This window comes from Arachis duranensis, chromosome 4 (assembly GCF_000817695.3).
Source record: "Arachis duranensis cultivar V14167 chromosome 4, aradu.V14167.gnm2.J7QH, whole genome shotgun sequence".
Taxonomy (NCBI): domain Eukaryota; kingdom Viridiplantae; phylum Streptophyta; class Magnoliopsida; order Fabales; family Fabaceae; genus Arachis; species Arachis duranensis.
Genome location: NC_029775.3, coordinates 105301019 through 105314899, shown reverse-complemented (window position 1 = coordinate 105314899; position 13881 = coordinate 105301019). Strand labels below are relative to the sequence as shown.

Here is a 13881-nt window from a genome sequence, read left to right as displayed (position 1 = left end):
TTACATAACAATGTGATATTCGTGCACGAAATTGTGATTACAATGGCGCTAACAACTTGGTACTCACAATTGTAATATTACTCTTCTTCACAGCTTCGCACAACTAAGCAGCAAGTGCACTGGGTCGTCCAAGTAATAAACCTTACGTGAGTAAGGGTCGATCCCACGGAGATTGTTGGCTTGAAGCAAGCTATGGTCACCTTGTAAATCTCAGTCAGTCAGATTCAAATGGTTATGAAGTTTTAATAATTAAAAGATAAATAAACATAAAATAATGATAGAGATACTTATGTAGTTCATTGGTGAGAATTTCAGATAAGCGTATGGAGATGCGTTGTTCCTTCTGAATCTCTGCTTTTCTACAGCCTTCATCCAATCCTTCGTACTCCTTTCCATGGCAAGCTGTATGTAGGGTGTCACCGTTGTCAATGACTACTTCCCATCCTCTCAGTGAAAAAGGTCCTCTACGGTTTTCCGCATGGCTAATCAGTTGTTGGTTCTCGATCGTGTAGGAATAGGATTTACTATCCTTTTGCATCTGTCACCACGCCCTACAGTCGCGAGTATGAAACGCGTCACAGTCATTCCATCCCAGATCCTACTCGGAATACCACAGACAATGTTTAGACTTTCCGGATCTCAAGAATGCCGCCAATGGATTCTAGCTTATACCACGAAGACTCTGATCTCACAGAAAGGAAGGCTCTGTTGTCAGGAGAGGCAACCATGCGTCGTGGACCAGGAATCCAAGAGATACACACTCTAGCTTTCGCAGGTAGAACAGAAGTGTTTGTCAGGCACGCGTTCATAAGTGAGTATGGTAATGAGTGTCACAGATCATCACATTCATCAGGTTGAAAAGCGAATGAATATCTTAGAACAAGAATAAGCATGAATTGAATAGAAAACAGTAGTAATTGCATTAATACTCGAGGAACAGCAGAGCTCCACACTCTTAATCTATGGTGTGTAGAAACTCCACCGTTGAAAATACATAAGTGATGAAGGTCTAGGCATGGCCGTGAGGCCAGCCCCCAAAACGTGATCAAGAGATCAAAAGATGATCAAAAGATATTCTAAAAATCCCAAGATGAAAATACAATAGTAAAAAGTCCTATTTATACTAGACTAGTTACTAGGGGTACAGAAATGAGTAAATGATACAGAAATCTACTTCCGGGCTCACTTGGTGTGTGCTTGGGCTAAGCATTGAAGCTTTCACATGTAGAGGTCTTTCTTGGAGTTAAACGCCAGTTTGTAACTTGTTTCTAGCATTTGACTCTGCCTTGCAACTTGTTTCTGGCATTTAACGCCAGAATAGGGCAGAAAGCTAGCGTTAAATGCCAGTTTGTGTCATCTAAACTCGGGCAAAGTATAGACTATTATATATTGCTAGAAAGTCCTGGATGTCTACTTTCCAACGCAATTGAGAGCGTGCCATTTGGACTTCTGTAGCTCCAAAAATTTCATTTCAAGTGTAGGGAGGTCAGAATCCAACAGCATCAGAGCAATCCTTTGTCAGCCACTGAATCAGATTTTTGCTCAGGTCCCTTAATTTCAGCCAGAAAATACCTGAAATCACAGAAAAACACACAAACTCATAGTAAAGTTCAGAAATGTAAATTTTGCTTAAAAACTAATAAAAATATACTAAAAACTAACTAAATCATATTAAAAACTATATAAAAACAATGGCAAAAAGCGTATAAATTATCCACTCATCACAACACCAAACTTAAATTGTTGCTTGTCCTCAAGCAACTGAAAAAAAAATAGGAAAAAAAGAAGAGAATATACAATGAATCTCACAATATCAATGAAACTTAGTCCCAATTAGATGAGTGGGGCTAGTAGCTTTTTGCTTCTGAATAGTTTTGGCATCTCACTTTATCCTTTGAAATTCAGAATGATTGGCATCTATAGGAACTCAGAATTTTAGATAGTGTTATTGATTCTCCTAGTTCAGTATGTTGATTCTTGAACACAGCTACTTTATGAGTCTTGGCCGTAGCCCTAAGCACTTTGTTTTCCAGTATTACCACCGGATATATAAATGTCACAGACACATAACTGGGTGAACCTTTTCAAATTGTGACTCAGCTTTGCTAAAGTCCCCAGTTAGAGGTGTCCAGAGTTCTTAAGCACACTCTTTTGCTTTGGATCACGACTTTAACCACTCAGTCTCAAACTTTTCACTTGGACCTTCATGACACAAGCACATGGTTAGGGACAGCTTGATTTAGCCGCTTAGGCTTGGATTTTATTTTCTTGGGCCCTCCTATCCTTTAATACTCAAAGCCTTGGATCCTTTTTACCTTTTCCTTTTAGTTTTAAGGGCTATTGGCTTTTTCTGCTTGCTTTTTCTTTTTCTTTCTTTTTCTTTTAATTTTTGCCACTTTTTTTTCGCAAGCTTTCTTATTCACTGCTTTTTCTTGCTTCAAGAATCAATTTCAAGATTTTTCATATTCTCAATAACATTTCTCTTTGTTCATCATTCTTTCAAAAGCCAATAATTTTAACATTCATAAATTTCACTATCAAAAATATGCACTGTTCAAGCATTCAGATAGAAAACAAAAAGTATTGCCACCACATCAAAATAATTAAACTAATTTCAAGATAAAATTTGAAATCCAAGTACTTCTTGTTCTTTTGTAATTCAGCACATTTTTCATTTAAGAGAGGTGAAGGATTCATGGAATTATTCATAGCTTTAAGACATAGACACTAGACACTAATGATCATGTAGTGAAGACACAAAACATAGATTAACATGAAGCATAAAAATAGAAAAATAGAAAAATAAGAGCAAGGAGATTAAGGAATGAGTCCACCTTAGTGAGGGTGGCGTCTTCCTCTTGAAGAACCAATGGAACGCCTAAGCTCCTCTATGTCTCTTCCTTGCCTTTATTGCTCCTCCTTCATAGCTCTTTGATCTTCTCTAATCTCATGGAGAATGATGGAGTGATCTTGGTGCTCCACCCTTAATTGGTCAATGTTGTAACTCAAGCCTTCCAAGGAGGTGTTGAGTTGTTCCCAATAGTTGTGCAGAGGGAATTGCATCCCTTGAGGTATCTCAGGGATTTCTTGATGAGGATCCTCCTCATGCTCTTGTTGAGGTCCGTGAACAAGCTCTTTTGTTTGCTCTATCCTTTTCTTAGTGATGGGCTTGTCCTCTTCAATGAGGATGTCTCCGTCTATGTCAATCCCAGCTGAATTGCATAGATGACAAATGAGATGAGGAAAGGCTAACCTTGCCAAAGTGGAGGACTTGTCAGCCACCTTGTAGAGTTCTAGAGGTATGATCTCATGAACTTCCACTTCCTCCCCAATCATGATACTATGGATCATGATGGCCCGATCCACAGTCACTTCAGATCGGTTGCTAGTAGAAATGATGGAGCGTTGGATGAACTCCAACCATCCTCTAGCCACAGGCTTAAGGTTCGGTCTTCTCAATTGAACCGGATTACCTCTTGAGTCTCTTTTCCATTGAGCTCCTTCCACCCATATGTCCATGAGGACTTGGTCCAACCTTTGATCAAAGTTGACCCTTCTAGTGTAAGGGCGTGCGTTTTCTTGCATAATTGGCAAGTGGAACACCAACCTTACATTTTCTGGACTGAAATCTAAGGATTTTTCCCGAACTATTATAAGCCAATTCTTTGGATTTGGGTTCATACTTTGATTATGGTTCCTAGTGATCCATGCATTGGCATAGAACTCTTGAACCATTAAGATTCTGACTTGTTGAATGGGGTTGGTAAGAACTTTCCAACCTCTTCTTCGGATCTCATGTCGAATCTCTGAATACTCATTTTTCTTGAGCATGAAAGGGACCTCAGGGATCACCTTCTTCTTGGCCACAACTTCATTGAAGTGGTCTTGATGGACCTTTGAGATGAATCTCTCCATCTCCCATGACTCAGAGGTGGAAGCTTTTTCCTTCCCTTTCCTCTTTCTAGAGGTTTCTCTGGCCTTAGGTGCCATAAATGGTTATGAAAAAACAAAAATCAATGCTTTTACCATACCAAACTTAAAAAGTTTGCTCGTCCTCGAGAAAAAGAAGAAAGAAAATAGGGAAAAGAAGAAAAATAGAGGAGATAGAGGGAGAAGTAAATTCGGCCAGGAGGGGAGAAAGGTGTTTGTGTTGTGTTAATATGAAGGAGTAGTGAGGGGTTTATATAGGGGTGAGGGGAGGGTTGGGTTTCGGCCATTAGGGTTGGGTTTGGGAGGGAAAAGTGTTTGAATTTGAAAGTGGGGTAGGTGGGGTTTTTGGGGAAGAGATATGGAGGTGATTGGTGAAGAGGTGATAGGGAAGAGTGAATGAGTTGATTGGTGAGGGATATTTAGGGAAGAGTGTTGTGGGAGGGTAGGTGGGGATCCTGTGGGGTCCACAGATCCTGAGGGATCAAGGATGTATCATCCCTGCTCCTATTAGGCGCACAAAATGCCCTTGTTGTGCAATCCTGGCGTTTAACGCCAGACTGCTGCTTGTTTCTGGCGTTAAACACCAGCTTTTATTCATTTCCTGGCGTTAAACGCTAGGATGCAACCTGTTCTAGTGTTTAACGCCAGATTGTAGCCTGTTTCTGGCATTTAACGCCAGTCTGGTGCTTGTTTCTGGCGTTTAACACCCAGAATGGTGCCAGACTGGGTGTTAAACGCCACTCTGCTACCTTTACTGGCATTTAAATGCCAGTAAGTCTCTCTTCCAGGGTGTGCTATTTTTAATGCTATTTTTTATTTTTCTTAAATTTTTGCAGTTGTTTTTGTGACTCCACATGATCATCAACCTAAAAAAAGAAAAATACATTGATAAATAAAATTGGGTTGCCTCCCAATAAGCGCTTCTTTAATGTCAATAGCTTGACAGTGAGCTCTCATAGAGCCTCACAGATGTTCAGAGCATTGTTGGGACCTCCCAACACCAAACTTAGAGTTTGAATGTGGGGGTTCAACACCAAACTTAGAGTTTGGTTGTGGCCTCCCAACACCAAACTTAGAGTTTGATTGTGGGGTCTTTGGTTGACTCTGTAGTAAGAGAAGCTTTTCTTGCTTCCTCTCTGTGGTTACAGAGGGAGATTCTTGAGTTTTAAACACAAGGTAGTCCTTATTCAGTTGAAGGACCAACTCTCCTCTGTCCACATTAATCACAGCTTTTGCTGTGGCTAGGAAGGGTCTTCCAAGGATGATGGAATCATCCTTATCCTTCCCAGTGTCTAGGATTATGAAATCAGCAGAGATATAAAGGCCTTTAACCTTTACCAGCACGTCCTCTACCTGTCCATAAGCCTTTTTCATGGATTTGTCTGCCATCTCTAATGAGAATTTGGCAGCATGTACCTCAAAGATTCCTAGTTTCTCCATTACAGAGAGTGGCATTAAGTTTATGCCTGACCCCATGTCACACAGAGCCTTCTCAAAGGTCATAGTGCCTATGGTACAGGGAATTAAGAATTTACTAGGATCCTGTTTCTTTTGAGGTAAAGTGTGCTGAACCCAGGTATTCAGTTCATTAATGAGCAATGGAGGCTCATCCTCCCAAGTTTCATTACCAAATAACTTGGTATTCAACTTCATGATTGCTCCTAAATACTGGGCAACTTACCCTTCAACAATGTCTTCATCTTCTTCAGAAGATGAATAGTCATCAGAGCTCATAAATGGTAAAAGAAGGTTCAATGGAATCTCTATGGTCTCTAGATGAGCCTCAGATTCCTTAAGTTCCTCAATTGAGAATGACTTTTTGTCCAAAGGACGTCCCAAGAGGTTTTCCTCATTGGGATTCACGTCCTCCTCCTCCTCTCTAGGTTCGGCCACATCAAGCAAGGTTATGGCCTTGCACTCTCTTTTTGGATTCTCTTCTGTATTGCTTGGGAGAGTACTAGGAGGAGTTTCAGTGACTCTTTTACTCAGCTGGTCCACTTGTGCCTCCAAATTTCTAATAGAGGATCTTGTTTCATTCATGAAACTCAGAGTGGCCTTAGATAGATCAGAGACTATATTTGCTAAGCTAGATGGGTTCTGCTCAGAATTCTCTGTCTGTTGCTGAGATGATGATGGAAAAGGCTTGCTATTGCTAAACCTGTTTCTTCCACCATTATTTAAGCCTTGATGGGGCTTTTGTTGATCTTTTCATGAGAAATTTGGATGATTTCTCCATGAGAAATTATAGGTGTTTTCATAGGCTTCACCCATGTAATTCACCTCTGCCATTGCAGGGTTCTCAGAATCATAAGCTTCTTCTTCAGAAGATGCTTCTTTAGTACTGTTGGATGCATTTTGCAATCCATTCAGACTTTGAGAAATCAAATTGATTTGTTGAGTCAACATTTTGTTCTGAGCCAATATGGCATTCAGAGCATCAATTTCAAGAACTCCCTTCCACTGAGGCGTCTCATTACTCACAGGATTCCTCTCAAAGGTGTACATGAACTGGTTATTTGCAACCATGTCAATGAGTTCCTGAGCTTCTGCAGGCATTTTCTTTAGGTGAATAGATCCACCTGCAGAATGGTCCAATAATATTTTAGACAATTCAGACAGACCATCATAAAATATATACAGGATGGTCCATTCTGAAAGCATGTCAGAAGGACACTTTTTGGTCAGTTGCTTATATCTCTCCCAAGCTTCATAGAGGGATTCACCTTCTTTCTGTCTGAAGGTTTGAAAATCTACTCTAAGCTTACTCAACTTTTGAGGAGGAAAAAACTTGGCTAAGAAAGTCGTGACTAGTTTAGCCCAAGAGTTCAGGCTATCTTTAGGTTGAGAGTCCAACCATACTCTAGCTCTGTCTCTTACAACAAAACGGAAAAGCATAAGCCTGTAGACCTCGGGATCAACCCCATTGGTCTTAACAGTATCACAGATCTGCAAGAATTCAGTTAAGAACTGAAAAGGATCTTTTGATGGAAGTCCATAAAACTTGCAATTCTGTTGCATCAAAGAAACTAATTGAGGCTTTAGCTCAAAATTGTTTGCTCCAATGGCAGTGATTGAGATGCTTCTTCCATGGAAGTTGGAATTTGGTGCAGTAAAGTCACCAAACATCTTCCTTGCGCCTCCACCATTGTTATTGGGTTCAGCCATGTCTCTTTCTTTTTCGAGATTCTCTGTAAGGTTTTCTCTGGATTGTTGTGCTTTAGCTTCTCTTAGCTTCTTCTTCAAAGTCCTTTCAGGTTCAGGATCTACTTCAACAAGAATGTCCTTGTCTTTGCTCCTACTCATATGAAAAAGAAGAGAACAAAAAAGAAGAGGAATCTTCTATGTCACAGTATAGAGATTCCTTTATGTGAGTAGAAGAAGAAAAGAATAGAAGAAGGAAAAATTCGAACACAGAGAGAGAAGAGAAGAGGGTTCGAATTTTGAGATGAAGAGAAGTATTAGTAAATGAATAAATAAATAGAAGGAGATGAGAAAGAGAGGGAATTCGATTATTAACTAAAAGATAAGAAAAATATTTTTGTTTTTGTTTTTAAAAATTAGTTAGTATTCGAATATTAAGAAAAGAAATAGAATAAAATTAAAATTTAAAACAATTAGTTAATTAAAAATATTTTTGAAAAAGAGGAATGTGATTTTCGGAAATTAGAGAGAGAATTTAGTTAGGTGGTTTTGAAAAAGATAAGGAATAGTAAAACAAACAAGGAAATCAATTAGTTAGTTGAAAAAGATTTGAAAATCAATTTTGAAAAGATAAGAAGTTAGAAAAGATTTTGAAATCAAATTAAAAGAGATATGATTGAAAAAAATTTGATTTTAAAAAGATATGATTGAAATTTGTTTCGAGAAAGATTTGATTTTTAAAATTAAAATTGATTACTTGACTAACAAGAAACTAACAGATATGATTCTAGAATTTAAAGATTTAACCTTTCTTAACAAGAAAGTAACAAACTTTAAATTTTTGAATCAATCACATTAATTGTTAGTAAAGTTTTTGAAAATTTGAAATAAAGATAAGAAAAAAATTTTGAAAATCAATTTTAAAAATTTTCAAAAATGAAAAAAATGAAAAAGATTTGATTTTTAAAAAAGATTTGAAAAGATAAGATTTTTTTGAATTTTTAATGAGGAGAGAGAAAAACACAAATGTGACCCAAAATATGAAAATTTTGGATCAAGACCAATGATGCATGCAAGAACACTATGAATGTCAAGATGAACACCAAGAACACTTTGAAGATCAAGATGAACATCAAGACTTATTTTTAAAAAATTTTCAAGAAAAGAAAAACATGAAAGACACTAAACTTAGAAATTTTTAATATTTAGAAACTATGAATGCAAAAATGCATATGACAAACAACAAAAGACACAAAATAAGAAAATATGAAGATCAAACAAGAAGACTTGTCATGAACAACTTGAAGATCATGAAGAATGCAATGATGAATTTTTCGAAAATTTTTTTAGAAAAATAAGAATATGCAATTGACACCAAACTTAAAATTCGACTCAAGACTCAAACAAGAAACACAAAATATATTTGATTTTTAAGATTTTATTAAATTTTTTTTTGGATTTTTCGAAAATTAATTTTGGAAAAATGAAAAAGAAGAAAAATTTTGAAAGATTTTTGAAAACTTTTTGAAAATAAAATAAAGGTTGAAACAAAAAGAAAATTACCTAATCTGAGCAACAAGATGAACCGTCAGTTATCCAAACTCGAACAATCCCCGGCAATGGCGCCAAAAACTTGGTACACGAAATTGTGATCTCAATGGCGCCAACAACTTGGTATGCACCATTGTAATATCACTCTTCTTCACAACTTCGCTCAACTAACCAACAAGTGCACTGGGTCGTCCAAGTAATAAACCTTACGTGAGTAAGGGTCGATCCCACAGAGATTGTTGGCTTGAAGCAAGCTATGGTCACCTTGTAAATCTCAGTCAGGTGGATTCAAATGGTTGTGGAATTTTAATAATTAAAAGATAAATAAAAATAAAATAAAGATAGAGATACTTATGTAGTTCATTGGTGGGAATTTCAGATAAGTGTATGGAGATGCGTTGTTCCTTCTGAATCTCTGCTTTCTTACTGCCTTCATCCAATCCTTCGTACTTCTTTCCATGGCAAGCTGTATGTAGGGCGTCACCGTTGTCAATGGCTACTTACCATCCTCTCAGTGAAAAAGGTCCTCTACGGTTTCCCGCATGGCTAATCAGCTGTTGGTTCTCGATCGTGTAGGAATAGGATTTACTATCCTTTTGCGTCTGTCACCACACCTTACAGTCGCGAGTTTGAAGCGCGTCACAATCATCCCATCCCAGATTCTACTCGAAATACCACATACAAGGTTTAGACTTTCCGGATCTCAAGAATGCCACCAATGGATTCTAGCTTATACCACGAAGACTCTGATCTCACGGAATGGAAGGCTCTCTTGTCAGGAGAGGCAACCATGCGTCGTGGACCAGGAATTTAAGAGATACACACTCTAGCTTTCGCAGATAGAATAGAAGTGTTTGTCAGGCACGCGTTCATAAGTGAGAATGGTGATGAGTGTCACGGATCATCACATTCATTAGGTTGAAGTGCGAATGAATATCTTAGAACAAGAATAAGCATGAATTGAATAGAAAACAGTAGTAATTACATTAATACTCGAAGAACAGCAGAGCTCCACACCCTTAATCTATGGTGTGTAGAAACTCCACCGTTGAAAATACATAAGTGATGAAGGTCTAGGCATGGCCGTGAGGCCAGCCCCCAAAACGTGATCAAGAGATCAAAATATGATCAAAAGATGTTCTAAAAATCCCAAGATGAAAATACAATAGTAAAAGTCCTATTTATACTAGACTAGATACTAGGGGTACAGAAATGAGTAAATGATGCAGAAATTCACTTCTGGGCCCACTTTGTGTGTGCTTGGGCTGAGCATTGAAGCTTACACGTGTAGAGGTCTTCCTTAGAGTTGAACTCTAGTTTGTAACTTGTTTCTGGTATTTGACTCTGCTTTGCAACTTGTTTCTGGCGTTTAACGCCAGAATAGAGCAGAAAGCTGGTGTTAAACGCCAGTTTGCGTCGTCTAAACTAGAGCAAAGTATGGATTATTATATATTGCTGGAAAGTCCTGGATGTCTACTTTCCAACGCAATTAAGAGCGCGCCATTTGGACTTTTGTAGCTCCAAAAATTTCATTTTGAGTGCAGAGAGGTCAGAATCCAATAGCATCTGCAGTCCTTTGTCAGCCTCTGAATCAGATTTTTGCTCAGGTCCCTCAATTTCAGACAGAAAATATCTAAAATTACAGAAAAATACACAAACTCAAAGTAAAGTCTAGAAATGTGAATTTTTCTTAAAAACTAATAAAAATATACTAAAAACTAACTAAATTTTACTAAAAACTATATAAAAATAATACCAAAAAGCGTATAAATTATCCGCTCATCAGATATAATAAAGAAACTATATCAAATAAACTCACTAAATACTGCTTGAGCAAGCTCCACATATCTGTTGTACCTTTTCCTAGGAACAGCTTCATGCAGCTGAACCAAAAGCCATAAAATGTACAGTTGCCAACAATATGCTATGGTTAAAGAAATGATTCCTTAAACTATCCACGAAAATCTCAGCTAAAGGCTTATTCCAAATAAAAATAGTAAATATAATAAATAGTTAGTTTGCATAAAGGATGGAGGTCTAAAAGCAATAAAGAGGTGTGATCCAAATCCAAAATCCCCACAAAAATCCCAAAAACTCCAAAAAGAACACTGAGCTGCTTCTTGGATCTCCTGGACGTGGATCTCTTGAAAAGTGAGCCTTGCAAACATCATGACCCACATATAAAGGCTCAAACTTGACAACAGAATCGGAATAAAAGCATCACTCACGAAGAAGCCAGAATTGATATCGGAATCCAAGTAAGAGTGAAGGAAGAGGGAAGAGAGGGTAACGAAAGAGACGGTGAACACAACGCAGTATTGATCGATGTAGAGGCGAGATTGAAGGTGAGCATGGTAGAGGCTGAGCCTGAAGATCTGGGCATTCTTCTCGTCAAAATCGAGCTTGTCCTTATTCTTGGGCCGTTTTCTGATGTCGGGAGCAGGGCCTTCGGGAGAGTTAGGGCGGCGAATGGCAGCACGAAGGCTGTTGGACGTGGAGGGTTGGGCATCGGGTGATGTAGGTTTGGAGAGTGTAGAGGAAGATAATTGGGAGCCAGAAGAATGCGATGAAGAACGCGAGGAAGAGGGAGAGCGAAACATGCAGGAGTGGGACTTTGTACAATAACACCAACTGCAAGGGACCAATGTGGGTATAGTGGGAGGGACCAGCGTAGCAAAACGACGCCACATAAGCACTCTGGTGATGACTCATCACCAGAAATATGTCCAGGGACCACTATGACTACTCGGAGCTCTATCTGGAGGACTACAATGGAAAAATCAAGATCTTGAAGACTACATTGGGTAATCACACGAATAACAAGGACTACTATGGGGATTTACTCTGCATATATGTGTATAGCAAATGATCAATCATCACACATATCTCTCGCTTATCCTGCAGCTACCAAAATAGCTATAGAGTTTTTAGATGGAGGATAATTCTAATGATCTTGATGATTCGGATGAAAACTATTTAGACGAGTACGAGTAGAATTATTTACCTTATTTTACTTTGAATATTTTGTATTATTAATGAATTGAAATTTAAAAGAATATAAGTCTAAGTTTAATTATTTATGTCGTCTTAAATTTTTATGTTAAAAAATTATTTATTATTTTGATAAGTTTGTAAATTTATTATCTAATATTTAGTATAAATTTTATTTGGTTTAAGTATTTTTTTGTCCCTAAAGTCTTGGGTCAAAATCAAAATCGTCCTCGACTTTTTTCTTGTATTAAAATCATCCTCAACGTTACAAAATATTATAAGATCGTCCTTTTGTCCATAAACAACATTTTTCTGACTATTTTGCCCTTAAAAATGCCAAAAAATCCTCCTTACCCTCACCACTAACTTTTGCATCATCTTCATCATCCATGCGCATCTCTCTTCCTCTCCCTCTTCCTTTCTTCATGGCCATCACCACTGCCACCATAACCATCACACCTTCTTTCTCTCTAAATCACTATCACCTACCCACAAACTAAATTCAGTAACAGCAACAACAAATTTAACAACAAATTCAACAACATCAACACACTTTCAGCAGCAGCAACAACAAAATGAACAACAGCAACAACAACATCCACAAAATAAATCAACAGAAATTTTAAATTTAACAACAATTCAGCAATCATCAACTACAACTTCAGATCCAAAATTAGCAGCAACAAAAATTAAAAAAGTTTAAAAGAAAGAAATGATGTTTATCAGTTTATGTTCTTCAAAAAAAAGAATAAGGAAGTGACGGTGCAAGAACCTACTGTCATCAACCTCTGGCTGCTGCCGCCCTCAATGCGCCGGTTTTACCCTCCTTCTTCCTCCCCTTCTTTTCTTCTTCCTCTTCTTTCCAACTGCCACGCCCACCGCCGTCGTTCGTCGAAAGCCAGCAACCACTACAAGCGACGCCTCTCCCTTCCCAGAACACGTCACAGCGCCGCCATGTTGACAGATTCGAAGCTGAAGACGACAAACTCGAAGACGCTTCTATCGATCCACCGCTCTCTGTTTTCCACCTTTCCAACCTCTCACAACTAACCTCACTCCTCCTACCCCCATCGATTCTCAACTTGATCTCAAACCCACACTCTCCGATCTCCCGAAATTGCCACTATCGCCTTCGATTTCTGGATGAGGATGAATTCGAAGGCCTTCCCATCGAACACACTCCTCCGATCACAATGCTTTCCACTCCAATTCCACTTCTTCTCTCACCCATCTCGATGCCAAGCATCTCCAAGGTTCTCTTTCTCTCTCAACTTTAATTAGAGGTAATTTGGTGAGGGAGAGTAGAAGTTTGGAGAAAGAAATAGAGAAAAAGGCTCGGTGATTATGCTGAAGGGGGTGGGGGTTACTAGGAGAGAGAGGAATTTTTTTAAGGGTAAAATAGTCAGAAAAATATTGTTTATGGACAAAAGGACGATTTTATAACGTTTTGTAACATTTAGGATGATTTTAATACGAAAAAAAGATCGGGGACGATTTTGATTTTGATTCAAAATCTTAGGAATGAAAAAAGTACTTAACTAATTTTATTTTTACATTTAAAAGTTTAGTTACCTCATTATATAATATTTAGTATAAACTTTATTTCTATATTTAAAAGTTTGTTTGCATTAAATGTCTACTATTTTTCAAATAAAAATAATATGGCTATTAAAATCGAGGACACTCTTGTCACTTTTTAAATTTAAAATAGACAACAAAAATAAAAAAATCGACGACATGTTTTTCGATATCTTAATAATTAAATCAACGGTCACTTTGCCGATTTTAATGTATCAAATATCGACAAACGTGTTGTTGATTTTATATAATATTATCGACGTCAACTTTGTCGATTTTACTGAATAGATAAAAATATAAACTCATGTTATAGACAAAAATAGTGTCGATTTTATTAAAAATTTATCGACGGTCTAACAAACCGTCGATTTTATTAGAATTTTAAAAGATCGATACATTAAAAAGCGACAGCTTATGCCGTCGACTTTTAGTATTATCGACGGCAATGCCATCAATTTGGCCGTCAATTTTAACGATATTTCTTGTAGTGTATTTTTAATATTTTAACTTATTACAAAAATATTTAATTCAAAAATCCTTGGGAGAATATATATGTCTATTGTTTGTTATTCGGGAGGACTTAATTGATAATTTTTTTTCAATGATTAATTAGTATGAAGACAAAATCCTCATGAATCTAATTATTACTTTAGTCTAATAATTAATAATAATATATTTATTTTTAAAGTA

The 13881-nt window shown here is 37.4% G+C and overlaps 1 non-coding gene across 1 annotated transcript; it reads left to right on the top strand.

Moving 5' to 3' along the window:
* The first annotated feature begins 6585 nt into the window (after positions 1-6585).
* On the top strand, positions 6586-6693 carry LOC127747027 (small nucleolar RNA R71). Its single transcript, XR_008008832.1, has one exon. It is a non-coding gene; the product is annotated as a small nucleolar RNA R71 (small nucleolar RNA).
* The last annotated feature ends 7188 nt before the right edge of the window (positions 6694-13881 follow it).